Source organism: Schistocerca cancellata, chromosome 3 (assembly GCF_023864275.1).
Source record: "Schistocerca cancellata isolate TAMUIC-IGC-003103 chromosome 3, iqSchCanc2.1, whole genome shotgun sequence".
NCBI classification, from domain to species: domain Eukaryota; kingdom Metazoa; phylum Arthropoda; class Insecta; order Orthoptera; family Acrididae; genus Schistocerca; species Schistocerca cancellata.
Genome location: NC_064628.1, coordinates 842,198,678 through 842,221,834, shown reverse-complemented (window position 1 = coordinate 842,221,834; position 23,157 = coordinate 842,198,678).

The window sequence follows — 23,157 nt, the reverse complement described above, 5'->3', positions numbered from 1 at the left end:
GCGAACTTGAAAATACGTTGACACGGTCACTTACAGCCTGGAAATACCGCACTGGCTTTCGTGAAGAAGTCTGAACACAATGGTAGTAGTAGAGCAGGGAGAGCATCGCCCCAAAGTAATTCGCCGGAGTCGAGGACGTCACCCCAAAGTAGGTCATCCAATATGGCGTCCGTGACGTCATCAGTGACGTCACGGGCGCCATCTTGGATGACCTACTTTGGGGCGATGTCCTGGTCGACTCGGGCGACTTACTTTGGGGCGATGCCAGCCCTTGGGGTGACCTACTTTGGGGCGACGTACTGGTCTGGGGTGACCTACTTTGGGGCGACGCTCTCCTTGCCCTACTACTAATAGTAGTACGTTTGATGTGAAGTATGGAGCTACAAGAGCAACACGTACACCCGAAAACGTGCGGGCAGTGACGGAAGCTTTTGAACGGAATCCTCGTCGCTCCACCTGCCAGCAGTCTCGCATTTTGGGGGTGAGTAGAAGTTGCTTATGAAAAATGCTTTAGTAGATCAAATATCATCCTTACAAACTAAAAATTTCTCAATAACATGATTCAGAGACAAGGAAGCTCGAGTTACTATCTGCACTCACATAATCGATTTAACAAACGAAAACCCTCATTTATTGAGTAATTTGTTCATGTCTGTTGAAGTCCATATCTGTTTCCGGGCGGTACTAGTCTTCAGTGAAACTCGTTTCACTCTCCCGAAGTGACAGTTCGGCATAAATTCGGTATTTTTTGGATTGCATACCAATATTTCTTTGCGAATGAAAAGGGAGAAACAATGTTAATTCAGAACATTACGTCACGGTGTTGAAAACGTTGTTCAGCCTTGCTTACTACGACTTGGCATTGACAAGAAAGCTCTTTACTTTCAGCGGTATGGTGGAACAGCCCACGCCACGCAAAACGTTGTTCGTGGAATGTTCTCTCGTTTTGGAGACATCGCTTGGCCTCCTCGGTCAAAAGATCTTACTGTCCAATATTTTTTTCCTTTTAGGATTCTTGAAAGACTGCGTCTTCCGGAGACATACGGTTGAACGTTCAAGAAGTCAAACTAGCCGTTGCTAATGAATTTGCGACTGTTGACTGCGACCTACAGAGGCACGTATACAGTAAATCCCCGCAGCACTTAGAACAGTGGATTGAATTAGCTGGAGTCAACCTTTCTGACTCAGTTTTCAAGAAATAAGCTCCTAAGCTCTGGATAATAAATGCCATTATTCAATTAATAGACTATTTCACTTCAGCTTTCCTGTTTCTGTTGCATAATCTGTGAACATCTGAAACGCGTTAGGGGGCTCGGCGCCACCGTGTATTTATTTCTCAACAGGTAGTTACCATGGCGACGACCACATCTTTCCCAGTGAGAGACCAAATTGTTGATACTGTCACTGTAGAATGTTTGACTTTGTTGACGAAGCCACAGACACGCCTCTGCTTGCACCACTTCATCACTATGAAAAGTGCAGTCCTAAAAGGTGTTCTTTATACTTAGATGAAAATCGAATGGGGTCAAGTCGGGACTGTATGGAGGGTGACCGATGACAGTGAACTCAGGGCGCTGGAATGTTGCAGATGTCGCAGCGGTCGTATGTGGTCCGGCGCTCTCAAGCAGAAGAAGAGGGTTCCCCATGTGTGGACTAACTCTCCGAACTCGAAACTCGAATGCAGCACGCTGTTTCTCACCCACCGACATCGTTATGTTACGTACTGACCATGTTACACGCTACAATTCGGAGCCTTCTAGCGATAGAGGGCTGCAAATACCTAAACACGAAGAATAAAGATGTAGAACGCTAATGACGTTAGTCTTAATTAAAAACCCTGAAGAGAATTCTGAAAAAAAAATTTCGATGGTAGTATTTTTCAGCACACCGTCGAAGGTAACATCCAAACAAGAGTTAAGCATTTCGTGACAGTTTCATTTGTTGTTGTTGTTGTTGTTGTCTTCAGTCCTGAGACTGGTTTGATGCAGCTCTCCATGCTACTCTATCCTGTGCAAGCTTCTTCATGTCCTAGTACTTACTGCAACCTACATCCTTCTGAATCTGCTTAGTGTATTCATCTCTTGGTCTCCCCCTACGATTTTTACCCTCCACGCTGCCCTCCAATACTAAATTGGTGATCCCTTGATGCCTGAGAACATGTCCTACCAACCGATCCCTTCTTCTGGTCAAGTTGTGCCACAAACTCCTCTTCTCCCCAATCCTATTCAATACTTCCTCATTAGTTATGTGGTCTACCCATCTAATCTTCAGCATTTTTCTGTAGCACCACATTTCGAAAGCTTCTATTCTCTTCTTGTCCAATCTATTTACCGTCCATGTTTCACTTCCATACAAGGCTACACTCCATACAAATACTTTCAGAAACGACTTCCTGACGCTTAAATCTAAACTCTATGTTAACAACTTTTTCTTCTTCAGAAACGATTTCCTTGCGATTGCCAGTCTACATTTTATATCGTCTCTACTTCGACCATCATCAGTTATTTTGCTCCCCAAATAGCAAAACTCCTTTACTACTTTAAGTGTCTCATTTCCTAATCTAATACCCTCAGCATCACCCGACTTAATTCGACTACATTCCATTATCCTCGTTTTGCTTTTGTTGATGTTCATCTTATATCCTCCTTTCAAGACACCATCCATTCCATTCAACTGCTCTTCCAAGTCCTTTACTGTCTCTGACAGAATTACAATGTCATTGGCGAACCTCAAAGTTTTTATTTCTTCTCCATGGATTTTAATACCTACTCCGATTTTTTCTTTTGTTTCCTTTACTGCTTGCTCAATATACAGATTGAATAACATTGGGGAGAGGCTACAACCCTGTCTCACTCCCTTCCCAACCACTACTTCCCTTTCGTGCCCCTCGACTCTTATAACTGCCATCTGGTTTCTGTACAAATTGTAAATAGCCTTTCGCTCCCTGTATTTTACCCCTGCCACCTTTAGAATTTGAAAGAGAGTATTCCAGTCAACATTGTCAGTTTCATTTAGGGAGTCGAATAGCGTACCGGAGTTGCTCATTCTACTCTAGTAGCAGACGCTACAAGAGAAGCATTCTAAAAATTCCAAGAGCGTACATTCCTAGAGGAGTCAATAGATACATTGTATAACTCGTGAAAAGATCATGAAGGTAAAATCAGACAGGAGGCTTACTAACAATTTTTTTTCTGTGAAACATTCGTGACTGGAACGGAAAAAGAGATAGGCGTAATGTCAGATGGTACAGAAAGCACACTCCAAATGGTTCAAATGGCTCTGAGCACTATGGGACTTAACTTCTGAGGTCATCAGTCCCCTAGAACTTAGAACTACTTAAATCTAACTAACCTAAGGATATAACAGAGTATATATAATTTACTTATATTAACATAGTTTTACCTTTTATTTCTAACTTAGTTAACGAACCAACATATTACTATAAGATAAGTAGTTTAACAAATCATTAACGTAATATGGGTGAGTATCTGTATCTTGTTCAACACAGTATGTACACAATCAATTAAAAACTGTAATATTAGATGTAGCACTACCTCCTATGCTACATAGAATCAGATCAAAGGCCAAAACTTAAATATTTGGGCAGAGCTATTTTTCCGTAAAATTTAGGAACGTCCTTTACTGAAATTTTTAATAACGTGTTGATCGGGAAACTGCAGGGAATTTATGCTGCTGGATCGTTGCAGCCGACAGAGGACACGGGCCCCGCCTGTGACGCGTCTGTGAGATAACCGACAGCTGATATAAGGTGCTGCGTTTAATATCTGCCAGAGACAAGACGCGTATCGTCCTCTCATGTACACTTATCTCCACATGATGAAACAGTTAAAAGTCCCATCGAACTTTCCGTCAGCACCGTCTGTCAAGTACGCTCTCTTCCACTCTCTCTTTCTCTCTCTCTCTCTCTCTCTCTCTCTCTCTCTCACACACACACACACTCACATACACGCACATACACACGTACAAGCACACTGTCTACATCTCTCTCTGCTTCTCGTACCTTCTCTGAGTGCATCGCTCTCGAGTAAAGCGACACGTCTACGCCGTGTCTTTGTGCATCCTCATTCATTACTTACAGGAAAGCTAAAGAACTTCCGCACGGTACCTGTTACAGCACACTGTGTAGTCTGACAGCCTGGAACGGGGTTTTACAGTACTTGATCACTCTAAAACATTATTATGTTAGGTGATGGTTTTTCATCAAAATAAGGAAAAAAGTTTTAAGTGCATGTGGCTGGAAACGCACACTGAATGAGACCTGAACACATGTACCTAGGAGACACACAACGTTACGTATATCCGTGGAAATGTCTGTCTCTGCCCTTCTGTGTAATGAATCACGCTTTCGTTGTTGTTGTATGTGTTGACACATAATGAAGACTTTATGCTATAGGGCTTGCACATGGTTGACTGGATGGCATAGACTAATTCCTTCAAATGTTCCCGTACGTAAGAGGGGTACTGAGGTTTCGGGAACAAAGAGGCTAAGTTGTAAGATCTCCCGAACAATGCAGTGGTCCTAAATGTCAGCGTCAGGTGTTGAAGCACGTTGGTGCTAAGATGTTCTAGGGCACCATCGTACGTGAAACAAATCCCGGCGCGTCCACCAGCACCATAGGCAGTACGTTAATGATAGTCCTGATAGTGAGCCACTGTGTTAGCACGTATCGCACTATTAATCTATCGCAAGTAGTGCCTGCCAATGCGTTGAATGAGAAACGGTACAGAAGCCCTCTGAAGAGTATCGTCAGCTTGCACGTGCGGATTATGAAAATTCACACCGTGCCTCCTGAACCCCAACTAACCAATAATTAAAATTTTATTTGTAAACAGTAGACCCGCAACTCAGTTTTGCAAGAGCCATTAACAGAATTAAAATTTGCCACAGTGATCTTGTTTACTTACGCAGTAACCACTCAAGAAGTACGGCTCAAACAAGAGGGCAACTCTCACATCCTCTGCTGCTAATAGCCACACACTGTTTCCAGGATATTGGTCGGCTAAATGAAGAACGTGTTCCGCCATCTGAGGCAACGGGCTCAGCGAGGTCTTCCATTGTTTCCCTTTTAGGGTGTTAAGAGAACCTATGTCACTAAAATACTGGAAAAAATGGCTGAACAGTGTATTATACGGTACTTTGTGGAAAATTTTCAGCTTGTTGGGCTCGGGTTCGAAAGCTGCATGCACTACCTACAGCACTGCAGAAAATCGTGTCCGCTGCATCACGTTTGGAGTAGCAAGCTTCCATTTCTGACAACTGGTCGGAAAGAGAAAAGAATATGTACTACACCATTCCTAAATACTAATAGTACAACAGTAAGCAAAAAGTGAGGACATTTCTGTCAGTAGGCAAGACACCAGGGTAAATACTTCGAGTTGCGAGTAATTTACAGCACTGCAACCCACACTAAAACGATGGATACTATAGTAAAGCACAGCTCGAACCAAACAACATACTGCTCACCACTTGATGCACAGACTCGTGTGTACTTAGAGTAGTACGAAATCTCAACGTATTCTTAACATTGTTTATAAACACAATCTATACTTACCCGATATTCAGTATGAAACTCTAATTAAGATTAGTGCAAATGGTAACGCGATTACAAGTTTCGATTATTTTCGTTAAGGTTATGTTATTGAAGGTGATTCATTTAAGGCGCAATACCTAACGACGCTGGTGCCCAAAATTAAAGCAACGAAAGGGAAATTTTGCAAGGATGCTTTTATTTTGCCACAAACAAGTATAAACAGGTGATAGCAAAGTAGATACCATGTAAATAATGCAGAACGTAAACAACAGCAACATGCAGGAGAGTAAACGAACACGTTCTTCGTATTTTCCAACTTAACAGATCTGCAAACACGTTCCGACAACTGGTTAATGTGCTCACTACGGGGTCTGACCAGCTTTGGCAGCAATAGAGGCCTGACAACGGCGGAGCATGCTATGAATAACGTCATCAACGTGATGTTGAGGCAATAACGCCAGTTCTTCTTGCGGAGCTGCTCGCAAGTCTTGGAGAGTGGCTGGTGGATCTTGTCGTGATGCAACTCGCCTCGCTAGTGCATCCCAGGCAGGATCCACGGGATTCAAATCGGGAGAGCGATCAGGCCACGCCATGCGTGCAGTATCCTCCGTTTCCAAGAAAACATCAACCACTAGTGCTCTAAGAGGTCGAGCACTATCGTCCATCAATACGTAGTCCGGGCGCACAACACCTCACAACAATCGTACATGAGGTTCCAAGACCTCGTCACGATACCTGACAGCAGTTAAATCTTTCCGATTCACCCGTACAATTTCACGAAGAGGTATTTCAGTCGTCAACATGATCCCTGCCCACACCATTAGCAATCATCCTCGATATCGGTGTCTTTCCACAATGTTCGGGTCTCAAAATCCTGTTCCACATTCCCTTCAGATGCGAATCCGTCGAGGATTACTCTCCAGACCATATCGGGACTCATCTGTGTAAAGAGCATTGGGTCACTGTTCGACTGTCCACGTGGCATGTTAACGACTCCACTCTAGACGTTTCTACACTCTTGGAAATGGAAAAAAGAACACATTGACACCGGTGTGTCAGACCCACCATACTTGCTCCGGACACTGCGAGAGGGCTGTACAAGCAATGATCACACGCACGGCACAGCGGACACACCAGGAACCGCGGTGTTGGCCGTCGAATGGCGCTAGCTGCGCAGCATTTGTGCACCGCCGCCGTCAGTGTCAGCCAGTTTGCCGTGGCATACGGAGCTCCATCGCAGTCTTTAACACTGGTAGCATTCCGCGACAGCGTGGACGTGAACCGTATGTGCAGTTGACGGACTTTGAGCGAGGGCGTATAGTGGGCATGAGGGAGGCCGGGTGGACGTACCGCCGAATTGCTCAACACGTGGGGCGTGAGGTCTCCACAGTACATCGATGTTGTCGCCAGTGGTCGGCGGAAGGTGCACGTGCCCGTCGACCTGGGACCGGACCGCAGCGACGCACGGATGCACGCCAAGACCGTAGGATCCTACGCAGTGCCGTAGGGGACCGCACCGCCACTTCCCAGCAAATTAGGGACACTGTTGCTCCTGGGGTATCGGCGAGAACCATTCGCAACCGTCTCCATGAAGCTGGGCTACGGTCCCGCACACCGTTAGGCCGTCTTCCGCTCACGCCCCAACATCGTGCAGCCCGCCTCCAGTGGTGTCGCGACAGGCGTGAATGGAGGGACGAATGGAGACGTGTCGTCTTCAGCGATGAGAGTCGCTTCTGCCTTGGTGCCAATGATGGTCGTATGCGTGTTTGGCGCCGTGCAGGTGAGCGCCACAATCAGGACTGCATACGACCGAGGCACACAGGACCAACACCTGGCATCATGGTGTGGGGAGCGATCTCCTACACTGGCCGTACGCCACTGGTGATCGTCGAGGGGACACTGAATAGTGCACGGTACATCCAAACCGTCATCGAACCCATCGTTCTACCATTCCTAGACCGGAAAAAAAAATGGCTCTGAGCACTATGGGACTCAACTGCTGAGGTCATTAGTCCCCTAGAACTTAGAACTAGTTAAACCTAACTAACGTAAGGACATCACAAACATCCATGCCCGAGGCAGGATTCGAACCTGCGACCGTAGCGGTCTTGCGGTTCCAGACTGCAGCGCCTTTAACCGCACGGCCACTTCGGCCGGCCCTAGACCGGCAAGTGAACTTGCTGTTCCAACAGGACAATGCACGTCCGCATGTATCCCGTGCCACCCAACGTGCTCTAGAAGGTATAAGTCAACTACCCTGGCCAGCAAGATCTCCGGATCTGTCCCCCATTGAGCATGTTTAGGACTGGATGAAGCGTCGTCTCACGCGGTCTGCACGTCCAGCACGAACGCTGGTCCAACTGAGGCGCCAGGTGGAAATGGCAAGGCAAGCCGTTCCACAGGACTACATCCAGCATCTCTACGATCGTCTCCATGGGAGAATAGCAGCCTGCATTGCTGCGAAAGGTGGATATACACTGTACTAGTGCCGACATTGTGCATGCTCTGTTGCCTGTGTCTATGTGCCTGTGGTTCTGTCAGTGTGATCATGTGATGTATCTGACCCCAGGAATGTGTCAATAAAGTTTCCCCTTCCTGAGACAATGAATTCACGGTGTTCTTATTTCAATTTCCAGGAGTGTATCTATGAAGACGAACCTCCGACGATAAATGCCATTCTGTTGAAGCCTCCCCTACACCGTTTGCCTCGATACAACACGTCCACGTCTGCGAGGTCAGATGCCAATTGCTGCGAGTTACTTAGGCGGTACTATCGTGCCCTTACAGCCAAATAACTGTCCTCTCTTTCCAATGTCTGACGCGGTAGGCCCTGCGCGTATCTTCGGGACACAATTTCGGTCTCTATAAACTGTCACCAGATCCGAGAAACCACAGGACGATTCACGTTAAGTCATCGGGCTACATGAGTTTGCGACTGCCCTACTTCCATTCTCCCCATGTTCCTCCCTCCATTGCAGAAAGTGTAGCAGGTGTCTTCTCTGTGACTTACTGCTCCGTTTGCGACTGTGCACACAGCGATTGCGGCTCTGGGACTGCCCGGCAAACTACTCCGTTCGATAGGTGTCCTGACATCAACGTTGGCGTGGTTTTTCGTTGACCGAAATGCCATCTTTCGTGCAGAACACGATCGTACGGACATCTGTTAACAGTTTGTGTGATTATATCATGGAGTAAACACATAACGGGGAAATAGCGGTTTGTTGCTTTGATTTTGGATGCCACTGTATTTGGGAAACAGGATTGTAGAACGACGGGGCAATGTGTGCTAAAATTTTCTGTCTTCACCTTTTGCATGGAAAGTGATTATGCTCTATAGCCAACACAATACTGTCTGAACTAACTCCAAATTCGTACCCCTTCTAACTGAAAGAAGTGCCACTAGGTGGTGCGTGTGATCAAGAAGCATTCAGTGTGATTGAAATGGCAAAGAACTTGCGTAAAAGAGTAAAACAAACCTTTTTCATGGAAAGTGATTATGCTCTATAGCCAACGCAATACTGTCTGAGCTAACTCCAAATTCGTACCCTTTCTAACTGAAAGAAGTGCCACTAGGTGGTGCGTGTGTTCGAGAAGCATTCAGTGTGATCGAAATGGCAAAGAACTTGCGTAAAAGAGTAAAACAAAGTGAAGCGAGTTTGAAAGGAAACTCGTAGAAAAGTGATACAAGAAGCGCTAAAATACAGCCATTAAATGAGGTTAACATCTTCTGCTCAATGATATACGTTTGGCTTCAGAATAACATTTTGTTTCATTACTTGTCTGTTCACCTTGTTTCTATTTCAGGAGTCTTAGAATTTGGACTTATCGCACAGTGTTTATTTCTTCAATACTTTGATGTCGCTAATGAGTGACACCTTTTTGTTCAGGCAAAGTGTAAATTATAAACGACTGTAAAAATGTGTATGGAAATTATTTCAGACATTCTATAAACTGGGGCACAATGAACAAGGAAGTTACCTCATGGGACTCATTTGTCTTTTATTAGTACAGAGACGTCGCCATGGTACCTTTAATAAGTCTCCAGACAGCCGTAGGCAACGCTGCACGAGCTACACTGTTCCAGATGCGGGAGAAAATTTGAAGGAGTTGTGTGGAAAAACATTCACGGATATTTTTTGACATTAGCCCTCAGAAAATTACGACGGTTATCAAGAGAAGAACAAGTGGAAATACAACTTTCAAGGACAAGGGTGATGGCGTGAGGAAATACTAGTACACTTAAAGCGACAGGATTTTGGTACGACAACATTTTAATAGCTTTCCCTGGTGAGGAAAGTCGTTATAACCGTCTTAAGTCACAGAAGGAATACCTAAGCCCAGACCTTAATGTGCACTGGCTGTATGAAGCATTCGAATTAGTGTCCAACATAAAGAACAGATATAAGTTTACCGAACTGTGTTTCTGAAAGGGTTTCCAAACTTGTCTTTTCAAAGACCACGAGTTGATACATGCTAAATGTCTGATACCCCGCATATAAAATCAAAAGACGCCAGTATCGTAAGACCAGCAACGTGTGCTCTTGAGCTACATCGTCGCCAAGTAGAAGTTGTATTCATGTCCATGAAAAATGATGCGGCAACTAACGTTCTGCCAGATAGTGATACTTGTACTGTAACAACAAACTTACGGAAAGTGTTTTCCTGCCAAGACTGACCATCAGCATCGTGTACTGCTCCTTTCAACTTTCATGTTACAATTTTGTGTATCCACGTGGCTGATACTGCTGATGGTATTGTATGTGTGTGACACGAAGGCCGACGAGGAAGAGGAGGGAACCAGGTGGAGGTCAGTGAAGGACAGTAGAGAAGCAGATGGCACCCTGCATAATACAGGTGTTAAACGTGAGACTTCTCAGTGCTTACAAATAGAATCGGTGTCTGTGTGGAGTGATAACTGCGCTGGACAACTAGAGAACCAGATGGTTGTGTTTCTATACATATTGATTGGAAGAAACTTTCTTTCATAACATTAATCACAAGTTTGCAGTACCTGGAGACTCATTCTCTTCATTGGATAGTGACTTTGCTCTTATAGAGAAGCGTGCTAGACATTCTTAGTTGCAAACTATGGAAGCTGTGAAGACTACTATTGCCGCTGCAAGACATTCACAACACTTCAAAGTGATGGACATGGGAAATAAAAACATTCTTTTTATTTTGACCATGTCTCATCCAAATATTGACACTTCGAAACTCGGGATCATCTAGGAGTGGTTTTGTACAAAAGAAACTGCAGTGGTATTGCAGGTTGGGAAACATGCAGTATGATGAAAGCAAGCATGACTCAGAATCACATGAGCGAGCGAGGTGGCGCAGTGGTTAGACACTGGACTCGCATTCGGGAGGACGACGGTTCAATCCCGCGTCCGGCAATTCTGATTTAGGTTTTCCGTGATTTCCCTAAATCGCTCCAAGCAAATGCCCGGATGGTTCCTTTGAAAGGGCACGGTCGACTTCCTTCCCTGTCCTTCCCTAATCCGATGAGACCGATGACCTTGCTGTCTGGTCTCATCCCCAAAAAACCTCCAACCTCAGAATCACATGAAAAGCGCAACACTTCCGAGCCTGAATAGTGAGATACCCTGCTCGATTTGACGAGTGGGGAAGCTAAACGATACTTTTCAAGAATTCTGAAAATCTAGGTGCCTACTGATGATGATGGTGAGCAAGTATTTAGATCGGTTCCATAATGTTTCTACTGGAGTTAGATATGTTCAGAGTCGGATGCCCTTCCTGCCGCCAACCCCCTTCCCTTGTTAGAGAGGCGGAGGCTTGCTAGTTTTGGTCCGCCCGGGGTATTTTATTTCCCCAGTACCCACCGTATCTGGTGGGCGTTCCCCTATCCGCACGGAGCGAGGTGGCGCAGTGGTTAGACACTGGACTCGCATTCGGGAGGACGACGGTTCAATCCCGCGTCCGGCCATCGTGATTTAGGTTTTCCGTGATTTCCCTAAATCACTCCAGGCAAATGCCGGGGTGGTTCCTCTGAAAGGGCACGGCCGACTTCCTTCCGCATCCTTCCCTAATCCGATGAGACCGATGACCACGCTGTCTGGTCTCCTTCCCCAAAAACAACCAACCATCCCCTATCCGCCACCCGGGGAGGCGCCCGACGGGAGACTAGCAGCTCCACATGAGTTGAAAGATGTGAAGAAGGAAGCGCCGTGGAATATAATGTTTGCGGCTGATGTGGTTCTTGGTGAACAGAGCATCGACAGACTTGAGGAAAAGCTGGAGGATTGGAGGAAGGCACTAGAAAAAGAGGGATGAAAATTAGCAGGACAAAGAATATTTAGCACTGAAGGATGTGCAGATGAGGTCTTGCAAGATCCAGGATGATGAGCTGAAATCGGTCTGCAAATTTAAATACCTGGGGTCGTACATACAGAGGGACGGAGGACTGGAAAGCGAGATACAACACCGAATAAATTGCGGTTGGAACAACTGGAGGAAAATGAGTGGAGTGATGTGTGACAAGAAGGTGAGCACTGGGTTGAAAGGGAAAGTGTAGAAGTCGGTGGTAAGGCCTGCTATGGTGTCACCGCCAGACACCGCACTTGCTAGGTGGTAGCTTTTAAATCGGCTGCGGTCCGCTAGTATACGGCGGACCCGCGTGTCGCCACTGTCAGTGATGGCAGACCGAGCGCCGCCACACGGCAGGTCTAGAGAGACTTCCTAGCACTCGCCCCAGTTGTATAGCCGACTTAGCGAGCAATGGTTCACTGACAAATACGCTCTCATTTGCCGAGACGATAGTTAGCATAGCCTTCAGCTACATTTGCTACGACCTAGCAAGGCGCCATTACCAGTATAGATATTGAGATTCTATTAATGTATCATCAAGAGCGATGTTCTACAAATGTGCATTAAAGTTAAGTATTCCAGAAGCTACGTACTTTTCTTTATAGCATTCATTACGTATCCTGTTTCAGACCTCACGCCAGTCAGCGTGTAATTAAACGCGTGCATTTCGGCCTCCTGTAAATACAAGGTGTTGGCACTTCTGCCAACACTTCACCTGCTATGATATACGGGGCAGAGACATGGCCAATCATAGTAGCCCAGGAAAGGAAGATGGAAGTGGCGGAAATGAGGATGCTGAGGTGGATGTGTGGGGTAACAAGGAAGGACAGGATTAGAAATGAATTTGTTAGACGAGCTGTGAAAGTGGGACCCGTGGGGAAAAAGATACAAGAGAGCAGACTAAGGTGGTGCGGACTCTTACAGAGAAAAGGGGAAGAGTATATCGGAAACAGAGTTGAAGATATAAAGATTGAAGGAGCGAGAAGGAGAGAAAGACCGAAGATGAGGTGGAAGGATAAGATATCCGGGGACCTAAGGGAGAAAGGATGGAAGAAGGAAGAGGCATGGCTGGAGTACTATGGAGGAGAAGTATCCAGAAGAGCAACGCCGACCCTACGTGAAGTGGGCCAAGGCGACGATAAAGAAGAAGAAGAAGAAGAAGAAGAAGAAGATAACCTTTGCTTCTTTATTACTACTGCACAACAATTGCTTCTGAATAACATGTAAGGCCTTGGCTGAAAATTAACAATAACGAAACCAATATGATGGACAGTCTAAAAAAGTAGACAACTGTTAGATTTGTTTAGAGTTACTGTAGTGTGATCTGATGGAGAAAAAAAAGAGTACGCTTGTCTTGGAATTCTACGACGATAATACACAGGGAATGCACCCAACGGAAACATAGTGGGAATAACGAGAACACATATGAAGATAACAAAATGAACAGGAAGAAGAAAAGAACTGGGGATGCTCAGGCACTGTTATGAGATATGGATGAGGCATACTGCCAGACGATTAAACGGAAGAGAGGCTGTGGGACGGGAATACGTGATGGAATCAGGAAACGGGGAGAGTTACTAGCAAATTAGCAGGTCGCTTATATGAAGAAGGGCTTGTGAGGTGTCATGTGTAACTGTGTGCTGAAATCAGAAATGCTTAGTTAACTCAAGTAACAGTGGGCTGTAGGTCAGTGCCCTCAGAGGCTGATGTTCTTTTTTTTTTTGATGACGGGTTAAAAACCCTCTTTTCCCACCTGGCTGGCGCCGGAATTCCCTCTTCCTCACACAATGCAGTGGTTCAAATGCAACGATCATTGATGATCTGCATCCGAGTAGGAGACTGCAGCCAACGTTACAGTGCTAATAACACTTACATGACATCCGATCTAGAATATGAAACTACGATTCCCGAGTCTCTCAACTACTTGTGTGAGGTGATTGCTTCAATTTCTTTAATTATAAGCCTGCTCTGTTAAGGAAATAAATTTAAATTCTATATACGCATAAGGAGGCTACAGCTTTGTGCTCTACCTAACTAAGCTCACCTGATTACGTTACAGTCAATGATGCAAGCCCTGCTCTGTCCTGGAATATATTTGGAAACAAAAGATTGTTTTGCTGATCATGGACATAAAAATTTTATCTTCGATTGTAATTCAACAAGGCATGAGTAGTGAAAACAAAAGACGGTTGGAACTAACCATGAATGCCTGTGTATGTTACACCTGCAACATTCGCTGATATGATCACGTTAGTGCTTCATACTCCCAGCTAGGGTGGCTGCGGCCGGACAAATTGCATCACTGCCACACGCTATGTCTACTTCACCGGCTCCTCGTCGCGCAAGCACCCCAGCACCTTGTTTTAGAGATTAAACACCTTTCATGCCATCATAATCGAAACATGAGGTCACCGTTATTTGGTATCCTAACTGTGCCCACTCACAAAACAAAAACTTTTGCAAATTCCTTCTCAGTTGCCGCTGTCCGCGTGTGGAAAAACGACCCTTACCTTGCGCAAAATTCAATCCCCTGCTGCTTTTAAGAAGAAGTTGAAGCATTCCCTACTATCATCATCATCATAACGTTTTCCAAAAAATTAATGTACAAGGCCAATCCTCCCCTCTGTCAAATAGCAAAGCTAGTGTCTCATATCTTGCTCTTTACTCTTCTTCCTCTTCATCTATCTCTATTAGCCACACAATCTTCTTTTCCTTTATATTTCCTTATTTATGTTTCAGCTTATCTCTATTCTTCTCCTCCCTTCACCATCAGTCTCCCTCACACTCCCTGCTGCTAGCAATCCTATCTCAAATCTGTCTCTTTCATAATGTCTAATTATAGCAATACTTATCATCTACGAATATAAACTGCATATGTATGTATTTTTCCAAGTGTGCCTTTGTAATTGTTAATTTTTGTGCTAGATGTAGTTTAACGTGCCTACTAAAACATATGAAAGTAAAATAAGGAGAATGCATGGTTAGATGTCAGAGAGGGCTTGATGACCCTAATCTTGCCAGGTTAAATAAATAAACAAATAAAACATTCTGCGAATGAGTATATGGTGTCACTTCGGATTCAACCTCTGCCCGTCATACTTCTATTCGTCAGAGCCAGTCGAACAGTTGTGCGATGTGGTGTAGTTGTTCTGGAAAGGTGCATGGCTATTCTTCTGTTGACCTGAGTGCATCTAGTCACCGCCCGTTCTGCAGTCATTACGCTACAGACAGCTGTTTGTGCGGTCTGTCGTTGTAGCACTGCCCTGTCCCCCATTACGAAGCTGTAGGTTCACTTCCTCTGGGCGTGCTGTGTTGCAATCTTCACTTGGAAACTTTCTGTAAATACGCGAGATAACATTCACGTATTCACACCAATGTTCGTCAGTAAGAACGCCTGTTTTTCTGTACTAAATATCAGCTCGCGTAAGGATGAGAATTTAAATAACTCATCTCAGAGACGTGAAAATACAATTTTGAAGCTTTCTGACAAGTGACGCTTTCAGTTTCGGGCTACGTATGTGTTACAGTTTCGCTGTTGGATTGTTTGTTATCTCGAGCAACACTGAATTCAGTTCGTAAGAAACTCCACGACAGCGGTCCAAATGGCGAAAATACGAACTAGCAAGACTCCAGTGAGCCCCCAACGAAAGATATGTAGCAACTTTCATAGATAAAAATGTTATCTGCGGCTGTAATCGGGGTAATCATTTGTAGCGACATAGTATTACATAATGATAACCACCTGCATTGAGATATGGTGGTAATGCAACAAAAAAGCAGATAACTCAAATATACAAACAGAGGTTACGTTCAGTTTAAAAGGCATTTCAATGCTCCCACTTTTGACGTAAAAATAGCAACGTTAAAATACACTCCCCGCAACATAGCAACAGCTTGATTCAGTGAGGTGCTCCTTTCCTCCGTGCCTCGGAGCTTTCATCACACTCGCGGCGATGGTCGGCGTGCGTCACTACATAGTTACGCGGCGCAGAACCAGTTACACGACGCAATGGGAGAGATTTACCCCCCCTCCCCCCCTTATTAATACTGTGCCCTTCTGCAATATCCAAAGGAGTTTGTATAAGGGTAACCAGCCTTGCTTTGACGTGCCAGTCAGGGTTACACTTCTCACAATTCTAAAGACAATCATATACAGGGTGCGTCAAAAAAATGTGTGGTGTCACCGCCAGACACCACACTTGCTAGGTGGTAGCTTTTAAATCGGACCCGCGTGTCGCCACTGTCAGTGATGGCAGACCGAGCGCCGCCACACGGCAGGTCTAGAGAGACGTAATAGCACTCGCCCCAGTTGTACAGCCGACTTAGCCAGAGATGGATCACTGACAACTACGCTCTCATTTGCCGAGACGATAGTTAGCATAGCCTTCAGCTACGTCATTTGCTACGACCTAGCAAGGCGCCATAGCATTTTATATTGAGATTCAAATTATGTATCATCAAGAGAGATGTTCTACAATTGTGGATTAAAGTTAAGTATTCTACCAGTTACTCTTGTTTCGCTAGTCTTATTTCTCTGACCTGTTACAGACCTCACGCCAGTCAGCGTGTAATTAAATGCGTGCATTTCGGCCTACTCTAACAACACAGTGTTGGCTCTTCTGCCAACACTTAAAAATGTATACACACTTTGAACTGTCATAGACAATTTATTTCCCGTTCTACAAGGTTAAATATCTGTGAGAAAGTAATGTTATGTTTCTTCAACAGGTGGCAGCAGTGGCAAGGAAGCAACTGCAACATGGCGTACGTGCGTTTGAGCTTTGAAGCGCGGAAGCAGATATATTAAGTGGTACTGGAAGTTTGAGAATGTAGCTGCGGTTCGAAGACAGTGGAGAAGTGAGTATGGTACAGAACCACTTTCAAGCTTAACAATTACACGTCTACGAGACAAATTCGAAATTCATGGAACAGTGTGTGATGTGCATAAAGGTCGATCAGAGCGACCTCGTACAGCTACAAGTGATGATTCCACAACTGCGGTCTTGGAACTGTTTCAGCGTTCGCCTCAAAAATCTTCAAGGCAAGCGGCACGTGAGAGTAATGTAAGTGCTAGTAGTGTGCTACGTATTCTGAAGAAAGGCAAGTTTCGTGTGTACATTCCAAGGTTGGTGCAACAGCTAAGTGACGACGATCCAGATCGAAGGTCAGAATTTTGTGAATGGGTTCAGGAGATGGTGAGACGTGAACCGGGATTTATGGGTAGCATAATTTGGTCGCATGAAGCCCAATTCAAACTGAACAGTCAATAGGCACAATTGTGTGTACTGGGCTGAAGATAATCCTCACATTACAGTTGAAAAGGCTGTGAATTTGCCTGGTGTAAATGTGTGGTGTGGTTTGTCTGCAAGGAGTCTCATTGGGCCTTTCCGCTTTGAAGGTACTGTTACTGGAGAAACGTACCTAACAATCCTTGCTGACTCCATATTCCCTGACATTCGTGCATTATACTGTAATGATGAGTTTTATTTCCAACAAGATGGCGCCCTTTCGCACGTAGGAGCATACCTGGATCACAATGTGCCAGGCCAGTGGATAGGATGCAGGGGACCAATCGAGTTTCCTACACGATCTCCAGACCTCATGTCGCTGGATTTCTTCTTATGGGGCACAGTAAAAGATGAGGTGTACAAACGTAAACCACGTAACCTGGACACACTTTGGAATGAGATTCAGGCAGTGTGCGCAGAAATCTCATTGGACACTTTGGTACGATGTACGGAAACAGTGGTGACTCGTACTCAGAAATGTATTGATGCTGAAGGCCACCAGTTTGAACGTTAATCACATTTGCAAAGTACATTTATTTTTCCAATTGGACTTTAAGCTTTCCATTTCCAGAAATTTAACATTGTAGAACAGGGAATAAATTTTCTATGACGCTACAAAGTCTGTATACATTTTTTGACACACCCTGTATATTATTTCTCAAGTCAGCATTTCTTTTCTCAACACCTATTAATCGTACAGGGATGAATAAGGTATCGTTAGAAATATTTTTTAACCGCCTTCTGACATTGCACCCCGATTTCGCGCTAGAGCTTACTGTTTGAGGAAAATTTTAGCATGAAAGAGACTTTTGACTATTGTAGGCAAAAGGGCATCATGGATGCCCACCTTCATACCTATATTTCAGGAAGCTAACTTATTGATGTCGTTTAAAATGGCATTTTATTTGTTTTAAAGTACTTTTTAGCTGGATAATTTGTGTAGAGTACTGTCATAGATAATAACTGTGACCACTATGGTAGTGCCTGTCGTACAACTTAACTTTTCTGAAGGAAAATGCTTACCGAAACGACAAACATATTTATCATTGTCATCCTAAATTGTGATTTACCTATTTATACCACGGCTGATGTCCTTCTGAAACTGAAAATGTTTGTCGTACGAGACGGGACAAACATTCCGAATCCAAAACACACATTTGGATATATGGAAATATATACACAAGGAAATATCATAAATTCATGATTATTATTTCACGTCATTCGGTTCATTTTTATGGATGTTTTCTCGTCGTTCCCACAACTACCCGTATCCTAGCGACTACACTTATTCCAAACACTGTCATTCTTTAAAACAATAGTAGTGTGAATGTGTCGCAGGCGTCCCCTGGTAATTAATAACAAGCTCTTTGGCTGCCTAACTACTTCCAGGAAAGGTCCAAAGATCCCACTACTGGGCTATAATATGTTCACCGCCAACAGTTCCACATACGGTCTCCAGCTGGCCACTATGAACTCACTTCGATAATTTTCACACCACAAATCAGCAGTATAGTATAAAGTCAATAAAGCAAGAGCCGACAAAAATATAAGTCTCAAGTATGCACAGAAACAAATGAAATTTATTTGGTATTACAATATCTGTTTGTATGAAGCCGTCAAGTTCTCCTTCCTTCCAATGTTTTGACGGGCATACCTCTGAAGGAAGTCGAAAATTCATGTACCTGAGATCCATTCCGATCTGTAAAAATGGTTCAAATGGCTCTGAGCACATGGGACTTAACATCTGAGGTCATCAGTCCCCTAGAACTTAGAACTACTTACACCTAACTAACCTGAGGACATCACACACATCCATGCCCGAGGCAGGATTCGAACCTGCGACCATAGAGGTCACGCGGTTCCAGACTTGAAGCGCCTAGAACCGCTCGGTCACAGCGGCCGACTTCTGATCTGTAAAAACCAAGTGACGACAGAAGTGTATCAACGAATAATAAACGATAATCGCATGCTATTTAGTCTGCACAATTTATTCAAGTCATGTCTAATATGGCACTAGCACAACCGGTACTTTTAAATGGTTGTGAAACTTGAGCGACATCAGCAGCAACTTAAGAAGCAATCTTTGGTTTTGAGAGCAAGGTACTTGCAAAGATCTATGGATTCATCTACAACGTGGAAGCTACATGGGAACGAAGAACGAAAGAAGACTAGTACCATCGGTTTGGAAAGCCACACATTGGCCTAATATTACAGTGGAATTGGCTATGGTGGTTTGACCACACCTTTCGAGCTCATAGGTCCCTTCCATGTCAAACCCTGCATTATCAAACTTCTGGAAAACGCCCAAAGGACATTCAAGAACACGATGCAAGGATCCTTAAACGTAGCCGACAACGGTGGAAGATGAAGCTAGTGACTGGCAACGAAAGACTACCATCTGCAGTAGATATCTTCTCCTTTACCCTTTCTTTTGTGATTTTACGTCTTCTTATACAGCGTGCTTCCCTTTTGTACCGTAGTTCTTTTCTTTTGTTATGTGCTATTAGCCTTCAAAGCCCTTAACGCAGAAAATGATAATGATGATGATGATCAATTAACCCTATCCAACACCACCTCCAGTTAGCTAACGGCTCAATGCTCGACTCTCTTTACCGAATAAAACCGCGCTCACTAATCCACAACACACTTAATGGGAGACAGTAAAGTACTGAGCAGAACTTCACACTTTGTATTATTTCATTCTTCTGGACGGCCCTAAGTAACTTGGTTGACCATCAAGGATCACCTGCTCTCTGTTTCTGATATATACATGAAATACTACCTCCGATCCAGAGGGAACAAAGCCTCTCCACCGCATAAGACCTTCTCATTGCCCATATCCTGCTTAAAGCGCTTCACAAGGTATTTCCTCGTGGTAGGACTTTTTCTGGAACGGATTTTGGAACCAGTTCCCATCATTGCTGTCTCTGGCCACAGCACATTCAAGAGGATTAGGGAAAGACTAGCACACTAGGTACATGCTGAGAAAACAAACCCTTCTCCTTGCAGCTAGATACTGGACCAGGCGACTACAACACCCAACAGGTCTAGCACATGTGGACGGCTGGTAAATGATATTTTAGATCGGGAACAAAGCAAACTAAAACGGTACAACTTTTATAATAACTTGTTTTAAGTTACATGGCGCCATCGCCTTCATCTTCAGCCATTAGCCATCCGCTGCCGGATAAAGGCCTCCCCTAGGCCAATGATCTCTAGATAGTCATCCATCTCACGCCTGCGTTCCTTCTAACGTCGTCCACCAACCTTCCATTTAGTCATTTCACGTTCTTTTCTTATGTTTTAGAATCTAGGTGTGCCCACCATCCAAGCGCCTGTCTACAAATCAAGCTTCATTCCATTTCATTTTTATTATTGTCAAAATTTTGCCTTCCACTACTTTCTGTTTTCTGATCCATTCGTTTGTTCGTCTGTCTCTTCTCCTCCTTCTCAACATCACCCTTTGATCACAGGGAGGAACGCAGCTTCTGAATGATTTTCGCGTTTTCCATTTCTTACCAAACTTCAGTAATGCACACTGGAATAAAGCCCACCACACCAGCCACATTAGCAGCATCGCTTTGAAACTCCTATTTAGTCAACAAAAGCATTCCAGATTATGATTCCTCTTCTGTTTATTTCTTTTGTAGTCAGTCATGTCGTTGTAATCAGTTGTTCTAAATACAAAAACTTCTCATTTGGTTTTCTGATTTCATTGTTACATTGGTTATTTACTTCTACTGATGCACTGTTACAGAGTTTCAACCCTACCACTAAACTCACTCTAATTCCACCCATTCATTGTTGGGATTTTATGAGCACTAGACACATAGTAGAATCTCATCAACAGAGCGATGGTGATTTAGATATGTTTGATTAAAATTTATTCGTCCCACGATTCCCTAGGTTAAGGATACACTCCCGTGTGCAAATGAATCAATGCAATTTATATTCTGGTATTCGCGTTTCGCCTCAGTTTATTAAGATACATTTCCAGTGCCTCAAATTCTGAAAGTTTCAGGAAGTATAACAAATAATTGGAGAGGTAGTGTGTAGCCTAATTCGAATAAAACCATCTATTTCACACGTGTCTAGTTTTTATTGACCACAGACATACAGAGAGTTACAAGATAAGTTTCATTTCATCCCATTTTTACTCCCCTTGCTGTCGGTTTATTCATTGATTGACATTTTTTGTTTTGAAGTTCATTGTGTGAAGTTGTGCTTGAGTCTACAATTTTTCAATTGTAATTGTCGTTTTTGGTCAACTCTAAATATGCATGCATTTATATGTTTAAGCAGCATTTACAAATGCTGATATGGTATTTGTGTATGGGTTTTGTAATGCAAACGCTGCTGCCGCTTGCAGAGAATACTGTAGACCAATTCCTAATCGCAGAATACAAGATGGGAGACTTTTTTATTTGTGTTTTCACTAAACTACATGAGACTGGTCGAATCAGAACGTGAAAATGAACAGTTTGAATAAAGAACACGATATTACTCAATCGGTATAACGTAGTCGTTCCACAAGCGCATGCAGAATTTCTATGTGTTCCACTGAAAAGGGTATGACTGACATTGAATATTGACTTCCTCTATCCTAACTATAAACAGCGGATTCAGCACCTTCGAGAAGGAGATAGACGACTGTAATTTTGACGATAGCTGATTTCAAATTGCCGAGTAATCAGATTAACACTGTTTACTGATGAAGCCGCTTTCACGCGTGGCGATATCGATAACACTCGTAACTCACGTTGGTAAACCGACGAAAACATACATGCTTTGTGAAAAACCTTTTTTTAAGAACACTTTCCTGTAAATACTCGTGTGTTGTGGTATGATAGACTAGCAGTTGACTGGCTGTGTCATGTAATATAATCGTCTTAGAACGACCATTTATCTCGACTTCCTGAAAACGCTTCCGGCGTTATTTAAAGAGGTTCTGTTGGCTACAACATAACAGCGCCCCTGTACATTCTAGTCCTCAGGTGACACATCATCTAAACATAACATTCCTCGGAAGATGGACTGACGCATGTGGCCACATTTCTTGCCCACCAAAGCCCCCGGAATTGTCTCTTTAGACTTTTGCTTGCGGGGTGGTGGAAGGAGAGCTGTACCGTACTAAGAAAAAATTGACACAAGATACGAATCGATCATTAGGATTGTTAATAGTGCTGGCCCCATAAAAGAACAGCAACACAATCACAGAAGAGCAACAAGTGCTGAGGTAAAGAGACTACGATAGGGTTTTGTTGTCGGATGTGAAATTTATAAGAATCAACTTTGAGCTTCATCTTTTTACTTCTTTTAACGCCTGCTTTGGGTATATGCTTGGGTTACAAGCCAAAAGCTGTAACCAGTGAAAGGTGGGCAATGTTATATAGAATGTTTTATTACAATTAGTCTATGCTACCATCTCCTAAAATATTGGGTTGGTGCATAACAAATGGTTCAAATGGCTCTGAGCACTATGCGACTTAACTTCTGAGGTCATCAGTCGCCTAGAACTTAGAACTACTTAAACCTAACTAACCTAAGGACATCACACACATCCATGCCCGAGGCAGGATTCGAACCTGCGACCGTAGCGGTCGCTCGGCTCCAGACTGTAGCGCCCAGAACCGCACGGCCACTCTGGCCAGCGGTGCATAACATCGTAGCGTTTTTCCATACCTTTAATAAATATGACAGATACACATAACAGAGACTTTAGTGATCAATAATACATTCTGTGGTGTCACCGCCAGACACCACACTTGCTAGGTGGTAGCTTTAAATCGGCCGCGGTCCATTAGTACATGTCGGACCCGCGTTCGCCACTGTCAGTACTTGCAGACCTAGCGCCACCACATGGCAGGTCTAGAAAGACGGACTAGCACTCGCCCCAGTTGTACGACGACTTTGCTAGCGACTACACTGACGAAGCCTTACTCTCATTTGCCGAGAGACAGTTAGAATAGTCTTCAGCTAAGTCCATGACTACG